The following is a 20,149-nucleotide window of genomic DNA, read 5'->3' on the forward strand; positions in this document are numbered from 1 at the left end:
TATTTATGAGGATTTTAAAATATTATTATTAATAATAATAATAAAGAAAAGCTTTATGGAAAAAGAACAACATACCACCTGGCCTCTCTCCCTTCTCTCATGGCATGTTGGTGGAGTGCAGAGAGGCAAGCCTCATTTTTTAGGCCTGGCCATAGTTCTTGGGGTGTTTACCAGGGAACCCAGAAATTCCAATTATACAAAAAACCTTGGTTAGATTCAAGCAGCAGGGAAGGAAGCTGTAAAGGTGCCAAAGTCAAACTAACTTAAAGAATTGGGTTTTCGTGATTTGCGCAGGTTGTTAGCTCGGCTCCTTCTCTTCCTCCTCACAGTGACCGATGCACCTATTTTTATGCTACTATAAACTATCCAGCAACGTGAGGCTGAGGTATTTCAAAGAAATAAACATGATGTCAATTATATTTACACAAATATATACAGTACAGAACACAGATTTATTTGAAAGAAGTGTAATATTAAAAAAAATGCTTCATATTTATTGATCTTACTAAATGCCAGCTTGGTATCTTAAGCACATATGACAGTCCTATGGAGGAAATTGTTTATAGTTGCTTGATAGTTTGCAGACCTAGCAGTATTTTTTTTTGAAAGCCCTAGGCAGCAGCCCTCTCCCTCCCCCCCCAGACATCACACAGACCCTGATTCACAACCTCCTTAAATGTTAGCATATAAAGAAGCTTTTGAGTTGTTCTCTTGCAGTTTTAACACAACCAGCACTAAGTTAAGCACTAAGTTTAGTCTAAGCTATTTAACACAGCTTGAAACAAATGTGTAAATATGAGGGGAATTTGAAGTTGTTTCAGTAGGAGAGATGTTTAGCATTCCAGAGGAATCAATAGATTAATACAGAATTTTGTCATGTTAAGGCTACCCTTAAGTAACAATGGGCAACTAGAATCCCATTAACTTGCCTGGACTATTAAAAATGACTGGTGCTACCAGACTCCTGATTTATTGCTATCATAGACCAACATGACTCTTTTCCTGCAATTAATCCAATCCAGTGTTTTTAGAAAAAGCAAACAAAACTAATTCATGCGACACCAATAATTTTATATAACTGGTTCCATAGCTTTGGCTGTCTCCGCCCCCCCCCCCCTTTCACCATATCCCATGGCATAAATGGTGGAAATTAGAGGATACATTGTTGATTATAATATAAAACTTTACAAGAAAGTTTTGCCAGGACCAAAGTTCAGCAACTTGAACGTCTTTTTATTCCTGCAGAATCATGGTGTTCTGTTACAGGAATAATTTCTTAGAAAGGGTTTTTATGTACCTCATCCTAAATAATCCTTTCCTAGCTCAGATGTATTGGGCTACTATTCCCCTCATCCCCAGTCAGCATCTGCTTTTCTGTATCCTGCTCAGCCTCTTCAGGAAATCCATTGCAGCTGCTTGGTTGATTGGCAGTTCTTGTTCTGTGATCAAGAGCTAACATTACAGGCGTTTGGAACTGCATCATTTTATTTGCCACAAACTTTCAGGGACCAGACCTCACACAACAGCAGTCTCCTCTAACTTTAGATACAGATGTTTGATGCCACTCAAATGCTGACTACATGTGCATAACTATTACATGTAATAATCTGTTATTTATCACAGCTTTTCCCAGCCAAGAACTTTCCAGATTTAGAGAGTTAAAGCCATAGCAACAAGTGCTTAGACTTATATACCACCGCATAGTGCTTTACAGCAGGGGACTCCAACCTTGGTCCTTTCAAAGCTGGCTGAGGGACTCCGGGAGTTGAAGTCCACAAGTCTTAAAGGGACCAAGGTTGGAGACCCCTGCTTTACAGCATTCTCTGGTTGATTTTCAATGTCAGCATATTGTCCCCAACAATCTGGGTTCTCATTTTATGACCACGGAAGGCTGAGTCAACCTTGTACTCCAGGCTGTAGGCTGAGTTTGCCTGCAATATGGCATTCTAACCACTGTGCCACCAGGGCTCAGGAAAATCTCCCTATTGATTGTCAAAGAAACGTCAAGAGAGTGTACAGTAGGAGGCTGCCTTTTGTGTGTTTTGCATCAGACTCTGCCTAACCCCACTTAACCCAAACTATGCATCAATCCAGGATTAGAAGAAGATGAAATAGCCGGGTCCAGGGTGAAACATCTCCTTTGTAGTGACTATTGCATTGGGATGGCTGAGAATCCAAGATCCAGATCAGCTGTCTTATGTTATAGCTTTGTTGCGGGGGTGGGAGAGGGCAGGGGTGAAATCCAGCAGGTTCTGGAGAACCGGTAGCAGAAATTTTCAGTAGTTCAGAGAACTGGCAAATACCACCTCTGGCTGGCCCCAGAGTGGGCTGGGAATGGAGATTTTGCAATATCCTTCTCCCAGGAGTGGGGAGGGAATGGGGATTTTGTGGTATCCTTCCCCTGGAGCACGGTGGGAATGGAGATTTTGCGGTATCCTTACCCTGCCACGCCCACCAGGCCACACCCACAGAACCGTTAGTAAAAAAAAGTTAGATTTCACCACTGGGAGGCGGCTTATGAAAAGTGAGTTTGTAGTGAAGAAATTGCCATTGAAGTAAGGCTAATGAGGGCTTCCACTGGATTCCAAGCTTTCAGAAACTTGTTGGGCATTAGCTCAGTAGTTTTCCATAAAGGGAGCATAATTTTCTTCTCCCTACGTAGCAAGTCTATCACTTCCCTGGAAAGCCATGCAACTACTATAAACATGCATTACACGGTCCAACTCAAGTAAACTTTGTAAAAGATAAGCTCGAAGCAAACATTAAGATGGCTAGGTCTGATCATAACAGTCCTCTTCTAGGTCTCATAGCTTGGAAAGAAAATGGAGAATTGGGAGTTGTGTATCAAGTGTCTGTGTCCTGTGTACATATAAAGAATACAAATGTCTGGATCTGAATCACTTCACAACTGTATGTTCACGGAGACATACAGTAGCTCCACAGAACTTCAGGGGAAGAACAAAAAGAAAAAAGAAAAGAAAAGAAAATCCAGCTTACTGGTTTGGCCAAGAAAAACAGTCCCTTTAATTGGTTTCTATGACACAGTAAGTAAGTTCCAAGACATCTTTGCTATTTATTTCCGACCTCTTCAAAGGTTAGTTTCGTAGTAAGAACAGTCTTTTCCAATCTGAACACGATGGCAATATTGACTGGGAAATTCTGGGTAGTTTATGTTCATCTTTCTAGAAGATAATCAGATGGAAGAACTGATTTCGAGAATGATTCTTTCAAAAAAGGCAGATATTTTCAATCATCCATTGCAAGAAGACAGGAAGCATACAGAGGCAGACAGACACCTGCACACGCCATTAGGGTGCCTAACTGTAATTATCATCTCCTTTCTGTGTACAGGTAGTCCTGGACTTAAACAAACAGTTCATTTAGTGCCCATCTGAAGTTATAATGACATTGAAAAAAGTGACTTATGGCCATTTTTTATACCTATGACCATTGCAGCCTCCCCATGGTCATGTGATCAAAATTCAGATGCTTGGCAAATTACTCATATTTATGATGGTTGCAATGTTCTGGGATCATGTGATCCCTTTTTGTGACCTTCTAACAAGGAAAGGCAATGGCAAAGCCAGATTCAGTTACCCTAACCACCATGTTAATAGCTTAACAGGTGTAATGTTTCATTTTACAACTGTGGCAAGAAAGGTTGTAAAATGGGGCAAATCTCAGTTAATGAATTTCTCACTTAACGAAAGAAATTTTGGGTTCAATTCTGGTCGTAAGTTGAGGACACCTGTACTGATATTTTTCCTACTTTATCATTTGGAATTATATCAGGAGACCAGGATATTTGTTTAATCTACTGTACTCATTTTTCAGTGGTGCAAATACAGATCTTGCTTGGAAGTGAAAATATATAAAAGTGGTGTACAAATGCATAAATAAGCACAGTTCGGAATTTTTCTATTAGTGAATTCATTGCATTGATGTGAAGTTGCTGCTAATTTCATGATAGGGATTGCTGGGAAGGCATTCTCCTTAAAATGTAAATCCTTGAGAGTATTCGTAAAGATATTCAGGAGATCAGTACAAAAGTTATGCATTGGCTAAACTTTCAAGGAATTCAAAAATTCTGGAACCAATTCATACATAATCTGTGGGCAGCTGAACTTTTCAAGTAACAAGCCCAATTTTTGTTGTGCCTGCTTGGTTCGGTGCTCCATTATTTTTCTTCTCTACAGCAGCCTTAGAGGGAGGGTGACAAAGGACCTAGGCATCATTTTAGGCAAAGTACTAAAACAGGGGTGTCAAACTCAAGTCCCATGGGCCGGATTCGGCCCATGGGATGCTTAGATTTGCCCCAGGGGGGCTGCCCTGGAAACAGCGAAGGACTGGCCCGCGGTGCCTCTGCCAGCAAAAACAGAGCCTGCACAGCCCTGCTCAGCTCCGTTTTCACTGGCAGAGAGTTGCAAGAGGCCATCACAGCCAGAAATGGAACTTGGGAGCAAGTTTTCGCTGGCAGAGCGCTTGAGCCACCCTAAGCGCCCCTGACACAAGTAATGTCGAGCTGTCAAATACAACCCTGATGCGGCCTTCAATGAAATCGAGTTTGACACCCTTATACTAAGACAACGAACAAGTGAAAGCTGCAGAAATATACAGGTCTAGGAAGCATTCCCTTTTTCTCCTTCCCTTGAAGAAAAGGTGATCTATTTTGATTCTTCCAGTTGGCAGCGAGTTCTGGGATGGCCTAAGGGCAGAACCACAAATACAGAAACAGTTCAGACACCAGTAGGTCACTTTAAGCAAGCCTGTTTCTTTTAGTTTTAGTTCATTTGCTCCCTTGGATGTATCCTCCATACAGATTCCAGATTATATCGAAGTAATACATACAAGCTGTGCCTTGAAGTGTTACATGTTCATTTTTCCTCTAGAAGAGCAGCACCCTCTCCACAAGTTGGTCTAGGAGTCCCCCAGTCAATGGGTTCAGTTGAAAAAAGGTTTCTCTACAGTTCTAGTCAATATTTTGCATTCTCTGCCTGAGCCCGAAAGACCTGGGGCAGGATTGGGGGGTGGGGGGCAGAAGGAAATAGAAATAAAATCATATGACTGGAAGGGATATTGGACGTCTTCTAGTCCAGGGGTCTCCAACGTTGGACCCTTTAAGACTTGTGGACTTCAACTCCCAGAGTTCCTCAGCCAGCTTTGCTGGCTGAGGGACTCTGGAAGTTGAAGTCCACAAGTCTTAAAGGGACCAAGGTTGGAGACCCCTGTTCTAGTCCAACCCCCTGCCGAAGACAGGAGTCTTATTCCATCCTGGACAAATGGTTGTCCAGTCTTTTGTAAAAAACTCCATGTAGAGGTAGCTCCATTGAAGGCCAAATGCTGAGGGTAACTGGTTAGCCAGCAGTGTATTCCTCTGGTGGTGGTAGCGTCAGATGGATAAGCAGTTGGCTGACCAACTGGACTCAGCATGTGGTTACAGAGGCCATTCCAGAAGGGAAAAGTGCAAGACAAAATCCAATTGCGCTTGTGGTAAAAGTGCACAAACCAGACCTTAATGGTCTTCTGATCCCAACTGTTGTACACCAATCAACCAAAAGAGATAGAAGCCTAACATGTTTAGAATACTTTCTCCTCCATCTCAGGAGAGGATAATCACACACTTAATTGGAAACTGGAAATTAAATTGGAAAGGTGTTTTTTTTTTTGTTGGACAGGAAAGAAAAATTACCTTTCCCTCTCCCTCATGCAGGAAGAGGGCAGAGGGATATGAGATGTGCCTCTTTGATCCTAAAGGCTAACCCTTGCCTTATATCATGTCAATACTTATCCCTGCACAGTTTAAAGTCTTGTCACAGCATTTCTCAAAATCTTAGTAACCTTCTCCACCCATATTGCTTAATTCTCTATTGAGAAACTGGAGGGAGGGGGAGTTCAGCTCTCTTCCTTCAGGTAGATTTGAGCTCTGCAGTGAGCTGTGGTTTAGGGATTACGTATGTTCAGAATGAAACGGACTGCTTTAAAAATGGCGGAAGGAAAGGTTAACCTCAGTGAGATTAAATTTTGAACACTCTGCTCCTCCTTTATGATTCTCACCTAATGCCGCAGCATCTTGCTGTACAAGATTAATGACTTCAATTAACCAATTGCTTAATTATTATTTATTTATTCATTATGCTGCTGAATTTATCAAATTCATAGCAGCTCACATCATAGAGCATGTAATTTACAACATCGCATATAATAAAGCATCTTCAGGGAAATAAACCAACTTTTAACTCAAATAATAGTACAGTAAATGGAAAAAGGCAGCTTTCCTTGGAACAGCTTACATCCTGCAAGGATGCCATTAACACCATCAAACATCCCAAGGACCTGTCTATTCCAGGTCCTTGGGAAACACTAGAAAGGTGGATAAAAATACCAAATCCAGTCTGAACACCTGGTTGACTGTGCAACAAACTGTAATATAATGTCATCAAACAGTAACTGCAGCTGGTGGCAAAAAACAGTAATAACATCTGGTTCTGGATGGTACACAATCGGGAAAGCCTCTGAAGGTATTTAGTCTTCAGGCTTAGCCTGATTGCTGGAGGAAGATTGTTCTAGGCATTTGAAATTGTTACTGAAAAATAGTATTTTCTGGCTATTGCCCGCTTATTCCATGAAAAGGGTTTGCTACACAGGGCTTCTCCATGAATATTTTGGAAGAAATAGTCCCCCACTGTTCAGAAATATAAAAGATGAAAGAAGAATAAAGCATGGAAAAGCAAAAGTTGGTTTTCTGCAGCAGGGTATTTATAATATTTACAACATATATAAATTATACATAAAATTATAAATAATTTTATAATAAATAATTCTAATTCATTATAACAATTTATTAATAGTTTTAGAATATTTTAGTGCATTGCATTCTGAATTCCTGTATCTTCTTAAGCTGAATGCCTCATACTTCACATTCATTCCGCCTTATATAAGAACAAAGGCAGCCTGAATATTTTGATAACTGCTGGACCAGATATTTGCCCTTTGACACAAATAGCATACATTAAACATATAAACTGGGGCTAATCTCTAGTACCTCTTCTCTCCACAATTCAAAACATTGCTGCTGCTTTCCTATTGTCACAGAAATTATTAACAATTCTTTATGTTAGTATCTCTATTCCTAAATTTGACTGTACTGCTTTTTATTTATTTTTATTTATTTATTTATTTTGTCACAACAGTATATATAAGCATAAGCATGAAATAACTATATAATATATAAGCATATATATAAGTATGAGTATGAAATAACTATATAAATTGGATATAATGAAAGGAAACAGTAGGACAGGAACGGTAGGCACGGTTGTGCTCTTATGCACGCCCCTTAAAGACCTCTTAGGAATGGGGTGAGGTCAACAGTAGACAGTTTTTGGTTGAAGCTTTGGGGATTTTGGGAAGAGACCACAGAATCAGGTAATGTATTCCAAGCATTAACAACTCTGTTACTGAAGTCATATTTTCTGCAATCAAGATTGGAGCGGTTAACATTAAGCTTAAATCTATTGTGTGCTCGTGTATTGTTGCAATTGAAGCTGAAGTAGTCTTCGACAGGAAAGACATTGTACTAGATGATTCTATGAGTTAAACTCAAGTCATGTCGAAGGCGGCGTAGTTCTACACACTTCTCAAGGGGAAGGAGAAATTCTCTAAACCCAGGATTTCAAGTCTGGTGGTATAAGGTATTTTGTTATATTCAGAGGAGTGGAGAACTCTTCTTGTAAAATATTTCTGGACACGTTCAATTGTATTGATGTCTGAAAGGTGGTATGGGTTCCAGATAGGCGAGCTGTATTCAAGTATTGGTCTAGCAAATGTTTTATAAGCTCTGGTTAGTAGTGTAGTGTTTCTGGAGAAGAAGCTATGTAAGATTAGGTTAACAACTCTTAAAGCCTTTTTTGCAATGTAGTTGCAGTGGGCTTTGGCACTTAGGTCATTGGATATGAAGACTCCAAGGTCTTTGACTGGGTCGGGGTCATCTGTAAGGTAATGTCCGTTGAGTTTGTATTTAGTGTTTGGATTCTTTTTTCCAATGTGTAAGACAGAGCATTTGCTGGTTGAGATTTGGAGTTGCCAGGTTTTAGACTATTCTGACACAAAGTCAAGGTCTTTTTGAAGAGTAGCTGTATTATTGGTAGTGTTAAATAGTTTGACATCATCAGTGAAGAGAACACAATTACTTTTAATATGGTCACAGAGATCATTAATGTATAATATGAAGAGTGTTGGTCCAAGAACACTGCCTTGGGGAACGCCGCTATTGACAGGAACAGGATTTGATAGGGCACTGCCTATTTTGACCATTTGTTTTCTGTTTGACAGGAATGCTGTTATCCAATTGTGGAGGGGTCCGGAGATGCCGTAGGATTTTAGTTTTAGGAGAAGTGTGTCGTGTACCACTGAGTCAAAAGCTTTACAGAAGTCTATGTATATTGCATCTATTGTTTTGCCTTGATCAAGATTTGTAGTCCATATGTTTTTGCAGTGGAGAAGTTGTAAGTTACATGATAATTTTTTTCTGAAACCAAATTGTTTATTAGAGAGTAGATTGTTTGTTTCTAGGTGGAGGGTAATGGATTGGTTGATGATAGATTCCATAACTTTACAGGTGACACAGTATAGAGAGATAGGTCTGTAATTTTCAACTAAGCTGGGGTCTCCTTTTTTGAAGACAGGGATGACTGTGGCTAGTGACAAAAGTTTGGGAAGGGAACTAGTCGTAAAGGCTTTTTCAAAGATTATGCTTAGGGGTTCTGCTATATTAGTGGAAAGCTTTTTTAAGAAGTATGCACCTAGTCCATCAGGTCCAATAGATAGAATAGAATTTTTTATTGGCCAAGTGTGATTGGACACACAAGGAATTTGTCTTGGTGCATATGCTCTCAGTGTACATAAAAGAAAAGATACGTTCATCAAGGTACAACATTTACAAAATTGATGATCAATATATCAATGTAAATCTTAAGGATTGCCAGCAACAAGTTATAGTCATACAGTCATAGGTGGAAAGAGATTGGTGATGGGAACTATGAAACGATTAATAGTAGTGCAGATTCAGTAAATAGTCTGACAGTGTTGAGGGAATTATTTGTTTAGCAGAGTGATGGCCTTCGGGAAAAAACTGTTCTTGTGTCTAGTTGTTCTGGTGTGCAGTGCTCTATAGCGTCGTTTTGAGGGTAGGAGTTGAAACAGTTTATGTCCAGGATGCGAGGGATCTGCAAATATTTTCACGGCCCTCTTCTTGATTCGTGCAGTATACAGGTCCTCAATGGAAGGCAAGTTGGTAGCAATTATTTTTTCTGCAGTTCTAATTATCCTCTGAAGTTTCTTGTTGGGTTGCAGAACCGAACCAGACAGTTATAGAGGTGCAAATGACAGACTCAATAATTCCTCTGTAGAATTGGATCAGCAGCTCCTTGGGCAGTTTGAGCTTACTGAGTTGGCGCAGAAAGAACATTCTTTGTTGTCCTTTTTTAATGATGTTTTTGATGTTAGTTAGATAGGGATGGTTTCAGTTTGTGAAGAGCTTTTTCAACATTTTGTGGAGCTGTGTCACATATTCTTATAATCACCTTTCCCAACCTACCCTCTCTCTCTTTAATAAAGGCCAATGTCCCCAAATCCCACTTTTAAGCACAAACTTGTATCCTGCTCCCACATAATATATTTTTGTTAGACCTAATCTAAAAGTAGATTGGAAGGTAAGAAAGTCAAATTGATGTAGTGGCCTGAGCCACAAAGCCAGCAGAATGACCGTGGGCCAGTTATTCTCTCTGTGCCCTAGGAAGAAGGCAAGGCAAACCACTGCTGAAATCTTGCCACAAAAATTCTAGAGACTTCTCCAGGCGGTCACCAGGAGAAAAGGTTGACTTAACGGCATAGCCCCCTCCCCCAAACTGTTGGAACGTACAAAAGTTCCACATTGTATTTGTGATACTTTTCAATGTACTCATACAACTTTATGCATGTGATCAATAACAAAAGTCTTACAGTCTTGTTTTAAGGTAGGAGAAGACATACTACATATAGGAGGCCGAAATAACACAAGTGGCTTAAGGTCAGGGAGAGGAATTACTGAGTCTTGCAATCCCTAATTTATTTAATAACCACAATGGGCTATTGTCAATTTTTCCACTGCAAGCCTGAAGGCAAAAAAACTTAATTATTATTCCTTTAAACTGGAGCTGCGAATCTTCCCCCATCTAATGGTTCCACCGCATTGGCTAATCACTCATCCCTCTGCCCTGACAGTGTGCCTAAGCAATGTAGAGGGAAAGCAGGGAGCCCTGCAGGGAGCTCCATGACTCATCTCTGCACTTATGTGTTTGGCCTTTTGGCAAATTATCTTGTCTGCCTCTTCCCCCTCTCTTCTCCCCCGCCCCCTCCCCGCCCATCCTTTACACTCCAGCACAGTGTCTTTCAAAAACCACAGGGCCTTCTTGTTGTTTTTCTTGGTATTTATGAGACTATTTATCTGATTTCAAGGGAGCCAATTCTTATCTTCGAGGCAGCAAGCAAAGGGTTAAGTAGGACCGCCTTGTAGACAGCACGGAGCCAAATAAAATACCAATCTGACAAAGTTGGGGGGGGGAGGGAAATAGAAAGAAAAAGCTGGGGTGAAAAGGCACATGGAAATAAAGCTGAAATTAGGAGGAGTTTGGCCTCTGAGAAAGCTGAAATCTCTGGGAAGGAGATAGGGTTCTTTTGCCTTTCTGCTCCTCCTGACTTAACAGAATAACAGAGTTGGAAGGGACCTTGGAGGTCTTCTAGTCCAATCCCCTGCTTAAGCAGGAGACCCTATAGCATTTCAGACAATTGGCTGTCCAGTCTTTTCTTAAAAGCTTTTCGGTGATGGAATATCCACAACTTCTGAAGGCAAACAGTTCCACTGGTTAATTCTTCTCACTGGCAGGAAATTTCTCCTTAGTTCTAAATTGGGTCCCACCTGGATTAGTTTTCATTCATTGTTTCTTGTCTTGCCTTCTGGTGCTTTGGAGAACAGGTTGAACCCTCTTCTTTGAGACAGCCTTCAAATATGGGAATACTGCTCTGATATTGCCCCTAGTCCTTCTTTCCACTAAATTAGACATATCCATTCCTTCAACCCCTTTTCATATATTTTAGCCTCCAGTCCCCTAATCATCTTTGTAGCTCATTTCTGCACTCTTTCTATAGTCTCAACATCTTTTTTATATTGCCGTCACCAAAACTGGATGCAGTATTCCAAGTGTGGTCTTAGTGTGGTCAAGCACACTAGTGTGGAGCAGCAATTGAAACATGCTGAGAAATGGAAGCCACTGCCAGACACTTGAACTCCAGCCTTCTCTGAGGGCTTTTGATAGGGAAGACCTGTAGGGGAGAGCTTTTGCCTCTCATTGCAGTTGTTCATATCTAGTCCTATCAAGCTCCATCTAAACCTTTATCCTGTGCTTGCTTAGAGTCAGTGGAGTGCTTTGGAACAAAAATAGTGTGTCAGTGGCTGCACTTTCGGGGTGTCTGATAGGGCCCATCATGAGTTGGCAATAACACAAAATGAACATATAGAAAGAAGGCAAAGTTTCTTGGGCTTTAATTTTCCATTTCCTTCTCTTACATTAGACATATTTCAGGCAGGTTTTTGTATTTCCTGCTTCCACAGGCAAAGACATTTATCCACTCAGTTTTGACAGCCAAAGTCTGAAGGGACCTTTGGAACTAGCTAATTTTAAAAAAGGGTGGAAGTCACAGATGTTCTTTTCATGGTTTAAGATCATTTATATGATCTTATTTGCCTGCTATTTGCCTTGCTAACTGGAATCCTGAGGAGATTCTGGGAATTGAAGTCCACACATCTTAATATTTCTGAGGTTGAGAAAAACCTCTCAACTACCCTCTCTTAACCAGCTACTAGAAAGCCATAGTGAAAGACATCTATGCTAGTCAGCTGACAGGATGCATTTTGTCTGCCACTTGGATGACATCAAATGCTGGGTTCCTTGGCCTGATGCTTATATGAATCCATATCAATGGTAACTTATCAGGATGGAAATGAAGAAACAATGGTAACCCATCCCAAGATAAAGATAAGGATATTTTATATACCTTAAGTTTAAAAAAAAATCAAATGGGGAAACCATTTCTTTATCACGCCCAGTACAAAATGTAGAGTGGATGGAAAGTAATTTGAATTCATTCAATTTAAATCAGTTTATTTACTCCCATTAACTATTCTTTTTGTGGTTAATTTATTTCTGAGGGGAATTTTAATTTATTTATTAAATAATTTTTAAATTTATTTCTGAGGGGAATTTTTCTGGAATGACATTGTGTGTGCAAGCTTTTAGGAAATCTATCAGTTGTCGGTTTACATAATTTTTTTAAAGAAATAATCCAGCTATAATATTACACGCCACTTATAGCAGGTTCTTCAAAATGGTCACTATCAACCCACAAGGATCAATGGGACCATCTAAGGTAGAGTAAATCTATAGAAGAAATATTTCACACGTTAAAATTTAAACCCATTTTTATTTCACATACTTTTTTCATGAAAAGAAAAATCGATTTATAGAAATCTGTTCATAATGCTATTTGCCCATCGTTATGATGAGGTTTCTGGAGCCTAGTCATGTACATCTTTTTAAAAATTGGTAATACATTCTGATCTGAAATTTCTGAGACACCAAGAATTATAATATTGTTAGTTATTTGAATGGCTAGAACTGTAGCTGCAGAAACTGAGAAACTTGAGCTTGGAGGTAGTATCACGTGGATTTTTATTAATGACTTGGGTGAGGTGAAGAGACAATCAAGAAAATACAAAAGTAGGAAGGTGGTACTTATCATATATATAAAAGAGAAAATATTAAAAACAATGTCCACACAGGCATGAACTGTGGACATCAGTGGCTTAGAATTTAACAAGTAGAAATGTATAATTTTATATCTGGGTAGGGGAAATATAAGGAAAGTGGATAGGATGTAAAATACCTGGCCTGTGAAGGTTTATTTATTTATTTATTTATTTTATTTCTTTTGTCACACAGTATATATAAGCATAAGCATGAAATAACTATACAATATATAAGCATATATATGAGTATGTAATAACTATATTAATTGGATATAACGAAAGGAAACAATAGGACAGGAACGGTAGGCACGCTTGTGCTCTTATGCATGCCCCTTACAGACCTCTTAGGAATGGGGTGAGGTCAATAGTAGACAGTTTTTGGTTGAAGCTTTGGGAATTTTGGGAAGAGACCACAGAATCAGGTAGTGTATTCCAAGCATTAGCAACTCTGTTACTGAAGTCATATTTTCCGCAATCAAGATTGGAGCGGTTAACATTAAGCTTAAATCTATTGTGTGCTCGTGTATTGTTGCAATTGAAGCTGAAGTAGTCTTCGACAGGAAAGACATTGTACTAGATGATTCTATGAGTTAAACTCAAGTCATGTCGAAGGCGGCGTAGTTCTACACACTTCTCAAGGGGAAGGAGAAATTCTCCAATCATCTCCCAGGGTTGGGATTTCCCCTTAGCTATGACAACAGTAGGATTCTTGAAAGTGATCTGTAAGAGGAGGCACTTCTCTTAAGATTTAACTGAAACATGAGGACCAAGGGAGTCTAGCTTGCCAGAGAATCTATTGGACAATGAAAGAGAAGACATTTACAAATATGCACTTTGCCCATCTCATGATTCAGTGAGTGCATGAACACCATTCTCAATTCACAAGAAATTTTATTCTCCTTGAAATGCATTTTCCTTAAACCAGACTGAATGAAAACTGGAAAGAAATCATGTAGAAGATTTTTTGTTCTTCCTGACGTTAGAATGAAGCAGATGCAAAGGAATAGGCTAACCCCTTTGGAAACAGGATACTTCTTTTAATCTGTCAAGTTTTAATATGCTGCAGTAGAACAGTTCCATCCCTCATTTTACAGAAAAAGCAAGGATTGATAACTTGGTACCCTTCATAAATTTTCAATTCCTGTCATATCGTACCAGAAAGCCAGCTGAATTACCAGAGTGAGCTGGAATCCAGAGCTTCTGAAGGACTCCAAGATGTCACTTTGGGAAGCATATGAAAAAATCAATAGAACAGATTTGTTCTTGGGGACACATGGAGACTGCTTGAAATGGAGACAGCAAGGCTACTGAGTATATGTGTATATATGGATAGTTATGCCAAACTAGCTTTAGGATCATCATTGCATCATTGATTTTCATTCTTTACATTTTCCTAAGGAGGTGCATGACAGTTCTTGTCATTTAAGGTGCCCCCACTCCTAACTTTTTGGATGGCTCCTTTGGTACTTGGGCCATAATTTGTTTTTTATGTCAAGATGGCGTCAAAGATAAGGAGTATGTTTCTGAGTTTGGGGTCTAAAGAGACTGGAGAAATCCTGACCTGGCTCTGACCTCAAAGTAATGGCTATAAGCTTTGGTAAGTAACAGTTCCAGGTGAAAGATTTACAATCAAAAGGTCTTTGATCGTAGTCCAGCCTGCCAATATTTCAAGTCCTTGGCTGGATTTTCAAATAAAAACCACTTGAAGACCTTTACTTTATCTGTCCTAGCCTTTCCCATGTTTAATGCTAATAGAATTTTCATGCATGACACTTCTCCTAGACTAAAGTTTTAAAAACGGTCCCCTCAGCTGCTGGATACAGCTGCGGAAGAATGAAATTAAAATCCAGTAAAGCATGCCTGTGTTCATATGTATGTTTGGGTTTCTCTGTCTCTCTCTCTGTCTCTCTCTGTCTCTGTCTCTCTCTGTCTCTGTCTCTCATCAATCTATATCATCTGTCATCACTATCTCTCTATCATTTATCTCTATCATCTATCTCTCTATCTCTCAGAGATTAGATGGAGATGAGATAGAGATAATTTATCATCTAAGTTCTCCTTCCTTTCAGCATGAAACCAAAGTTCTCTGAACCTAGTTGGCTAGTCTTCATGCAACTCAAATGATCCTGATTGGATCAGCATGGGACGTTCCATTGGGTTCTTAGTTTGACTAAAGGTTATATAATTTTATTCAATTGTATTGGAGGTATTTTCCAAAATGAAGTAGACATTTCCCCTGTCACACACACACACACAAATAAATGCATATTTGGTTTCAAAAGTACAAAAGCTATTGTAGGAAGCCATTATTATTATAGCCTTTGACTATTAGTAAAGGGTATGATATTAACCTTGAGGAACAGTGCCAGTCAAAGTACTAGTCAGATAGGACAAATCTGACTCCAAAGAAGAATTGTATTTTGAAAAAATGAGTCAGATTTTGCCCTCTGTTTTTTGCTTTAGGAAAAAAATGGGGGGGGGGGAGACGGCATTTTCAGAGTACCAAAGTTTTGTTACTGTAACTCTATAATAAAAGTAATTTTAGTATTCATGACTTTGGTATTCAACTGGTCTATCATGAAGGATTAACACTATTCTTTATAAATGACTAACCTCTGAAAGAGCAATTAATTAGCAGTAATGAAATTATTTTTTGGGTGGGAGGAGGTCAAGTCAATATTGACTCCTGGCAGCTTCCTGGACTGTAGTTTTCTTGGCAAGGTTTCAGAAATGTTTGCCATTGTCTGCTTTCTAGAGCAGAAAGAATGACAGGCCCAAGATTAAGTTTTGTGTGTAACGCAGGATTAGAATTTATGGTGTCCTGATTTCTAGTCTGGTCCCTTAACCAGACCAAATCAGGGCTCTTTAATATTAGTGGTGGGAATCATTTGAATACAAGCATCTCACTTTTATATGAGAACTATAGCTTCAAGTTTAACATATAGCTAGTGAGGAGAACCATGAAATCAGAACCACTAAAAATGTATTAGGATCTACTGTAGAGCACTAAACCACTAATTGGTGTATATCAGGGGTGAAGTCCAGCAGCTTCTGACAGGTTCTGGAGAAGCGGTAGCAGAAATTTTGAGTAGTTTGAGAACTGGCAAATACCACCTCTGGCTGGCCCAGAGTGGGGTGGGAATGGGGATTTTGCAGTATTCTTCCCCTGCCACGCCCACCAAGCCACACCATGCCTACCAAGCCATGCCCACTGAACCAGTAATAAAATTTTTTGGATTTCATCACTGGTGTATATGTTTGTGTGTAAGAGAGGTATAGATTTGTAAGTGAGTACTCGGTGCAGCAATCTTGAGCTACATGTTCATTAAGACTATCTTCATATTATATTTTCAACCTCTTAACAATGAAAAAATTTATTTATTTTGGTTTTTCTTTCTCATTTTTATAAATTGTATGTTGATTTGCATGTGTTACTTTTGTTCTTAGCACATATTTTGTCCTATTATATTAACTATAGCACTAGGATAGAGAGACCAGCATTTTTGAACTAATAAGCGTATTTGGAGTTTAAGGATATATTTGCAAATGGCTGCCCTTGTAGGCATGTTCAATTTGTATATCATAATGCAAAATATTGAGGTTCCTTTTCATTAATCTTCTTCTAATTCCTCTCTCTAGCTTTCTATCACCTCAATTTTTTTTTATCCTGGTGAGATGGGTAAACTTTCAAGCAAAACATTGGGCTATAAAAATTTTTAAAACATTTCTAGAGTCTATGTAGGACCCAGAAGAATTTCTGGAAATGGAGATGATATTTGAAGCTTAATAAATTCATGTTCATTCTTTTTCTTTTATATTCACAGCATCTACATGAAATAACATAAAATGTAGCCTGATGGGAATGCCTGGCAACATATTGATTCCATGGCTTCTGAGGAAAAAAAGCCTAGAAAATAACTCTAAACTAAGCTAAGAATGCTAATTTCCCCTCAGTTCTAGAAGAACATTTTCAAGGACTATGTAAATTTAACCCCAGTTCACAAATTAATGGTGAGAAAAGGTTAATTTCCCATTTATTTTGATACCATTATCTTCTAATCTGTCATAAGAACGTTGAAAAATAAACCAAACCCTAGTTTTTAATCAAATATTATAGGATAGATGGAAAGGAAGAAAACATCTCTTTCAAGGGTCCAATCCACAAAAATGTGTTCCATTTTAAACCTGTTCATTAAGAAGTTAGCAATACATTTTTTATAACATCTCCATCCCTTTATAGCGAACAAGCCTATTTCTGGAAATTGACAAGAATATTGTCTGTATAAGAGGGTGAGAGACAGGTACCATGGTTCATATATTAAACAAATGGCACATTGGGAACCCCATATTAAAACAACATACCTTATGTGTGGCCAGAATTTGAAAACAACATTTAATACAGTATAATACTTGAGTGAAATGGTTCGGTTGAGATTAGCATAGGTGGGATTGATTGGAGTAGATTGTAGGGGTGATGCTGAAATATAATTTTATCTTATTTTACTTATTTACATATTAAATTATTGTATTTTATTCCAATTTCATTTTAAATTATTTTTAAAGGATTTTTGTAATAATTTGGGTTTGGAACTCTATATTTTGATATGGCCTATGGGATAATTAATAAACTAAACTAAACTAAAGTAGACAAGAATATCCACTTCTAGAGAAGTAGCAGATCCCAACACAGCTGGGCTTGTGACAGGGCTGTGGTCATCTAGCAGCTGTGAAAAATGTTCCTTATTCAATCAACAAATTGCAGAAACACCAACCTGTTGTATTGCTTAGATGATACTGCCCTCTTATGGTGAAAATGCATGCAGGAAAATTCTGACATTCAAGATGCTTGGAATAACTTCACAATCATGAAAACTAAAAGAAGTTAATTTTATCAATATTTAACTATTTAGCACTTACTTGAGGAATCCCAAGGACTAATTTGCAACTTCTTGCATAGGATCATTGGTGCAGTTGTGACAAAAACTACCTTGCAGTTTCATCACAGAATAACATTCTATGGTAGATGAACTGGAATTGGAATCTGATTATGAACTGGTAATGGAAAATCTTATTCAATTATTCCTACTGATTTTATTAAATTGCCCATCTTGCCACAGGGCGACTCATTCCTATTGATCTGTAAATTTATATTCTGCCTTTTCTCTTGCAACTCAAAATAGCAAATATAATCTTTTCTCCCATTCCTCCTCCCCATAATAATCCAGAGATGGTTGACTGAAGTCTAACAGATGATTGACTCAAAATTATTCATATACCATATGGTTGAGAGTAGACTCAAACATCCTGTAGAATAGACCAATACCTGTAAAAAGGTAGGCATTTCCTTTAAACAAAATGTTAAGAGTTGCCCCCTGCCTCCCAAGTCCTGCTCTGCTGCCTCATTGTGGCAGGGGTATATTCTTGGGAGGAAAGTGTGAAGACCATTAGGACGGTTTGCCCAGAGTATATATTCTTGGCAAGACTACCCCAAATGTGAAGGTCATTCCAGTGCCCATATAAAGCAAGGAGGTGCCTATATTAAGCAACAGTGATATAAGAAGATGTTGGAAGTAGATTATCACTTTAGTGTCAGTGGTGAGGGTATCAATTTATACTCTGCAAGAGAAGGCAATGATAAACCACTCCTGTATTTTTACCAAGAAAACCACATGGATAGAAACAGTGGTGAGATTCGAGTAATTTAACCACCGGTTCTCTGCCCTAATGATTTCTTCCAACAACTAGTTCACCAAACTGCTCAGAAAGTTAACAACCAGTTCTCCCGAAGTGGTGCGAACTGTCTGAATCCCACCACTGGATAGAAAACATAACATGAGTGATGATGCAGAGTCGGATGATGGGCCCCTTGGGTTTGGTGGCACTGAATATGCTACTGAGGAAGAGCTGAGGATCTTTTGAAGTACTCATGATGTTTATGACGTAGCTAGATTTGGGATGTCTACTTGCTGAAGTTGTCATGCAGGAAAAGAAATCTGAATTGTAAAGACAGAATTAGAGTAAGTTTATGGAACATAAGCAGGATAAATACGGAAAAACTCAACACAATGAAAGATGAAATGAAATGATTAGGCATCAGCAAATCGCGATGGACCAGACTAGACACTTTCAGACAGATATTCACACTGTTTCATTACCAGATGAAAATGAAATTTAAAAAATATTCAAATGCTATGATGGGTTCATACCTATAAACATCAGAATTGTAAAGACATGGTATGCCCTGTGACTCTTTATAGAAGCTAGAGTTGTACTTTGAGGAAGCAAAATAGGAAGAGTATTGATAATGTGGTGTTACAAAAGACTCTTAAGAATTCTATAGACAGTTAAAAAAAACACCAAACAAATAGATAACTGAACACATCAATCCAGTGTTCTCACTTGAGGTACAAGTGAGCCTCAAATTATCTTATTTATCCTACTTTAGACACTTTGTCTCCCATCTGGAGATGGGAATGTAATCCTGAGAAAGGTGGAAGGAAAGAGAAGACGACAACCCACAGCAAGGTGTATGGATTCACTTACGGTGGTGGTTTGGACACTCTTGGAAGACCTGAATGACCAAGATAGGGACAGATCATCATGGACAAAATCTATGAATGCGGTTGTTAAAAAGTCAACAATGACTTATGGCACATATTCAATCAAGTGGTAGGACTTGTTTATGCATAAATTTAGCAACTAAATTTGTATTAATCATTGTGGTCTGCTTCAGGGTTCAATTGTACACACTCAAACAGGGTTGCTATGGAGATTAGCAATTTTACCTCAAGGCTGAAAAGATAACAGCAAATAAATAATAAATAAAACCGAAGCTTGCCTGAAGAGTTTGACTTTAATAGGAGCATACAGAAAAATGGTCTGAATCCATTGTACGGTTCCAAGATCCAGGTTAGGTTTGTCAGCCTGTCCAGATTCAAGTTTTCTTAGATAAACAGAATTCAATGGAACATCATGCAAGAGCCAGAGATCAGATGATGTCTCCAGCAAAGGGAACATGGATCAGAGCTGTTTCTTAAATCTGTCATCAGTCAAGAGATTTGTTCCCTTGCTGGGCAAGAAGCCTCATAGAATGACTCTGCTTTGCTCTCTCTTCTCCAGATGGGGGGGCTGCAAGGCTACATCATCTGTACTGGTCTAGTTGTCCAGATGGTACCTGTGTTATCTGTCATCAGATTCTTGGCTTGGCGTCTCCTGAGGCTGACATTCCACAGGTTTAGTTGAAGCAGATTCTTCAGATTCAGAATCTGAGTCCTGAGCTTGGGACTCAATGACATGCTGTTTATTTCC

The sequence above is a fragment of the Ahaetulla prasina genome, chromosome 2, assembly GCF_028640845.1.
Source record: "Ahaetulla prasina isolate Xishuangbanna chromosome 2, ASM2864084v1, whole genome shotgun sequence".
NCBI classification, from domain to species: domain Eukaryota; kingdom Metazoa; phylum Chordata; class Lepidosauria; order Squamata; family Colubridae; genus Ahaetulla; species Ahaetulla prasina.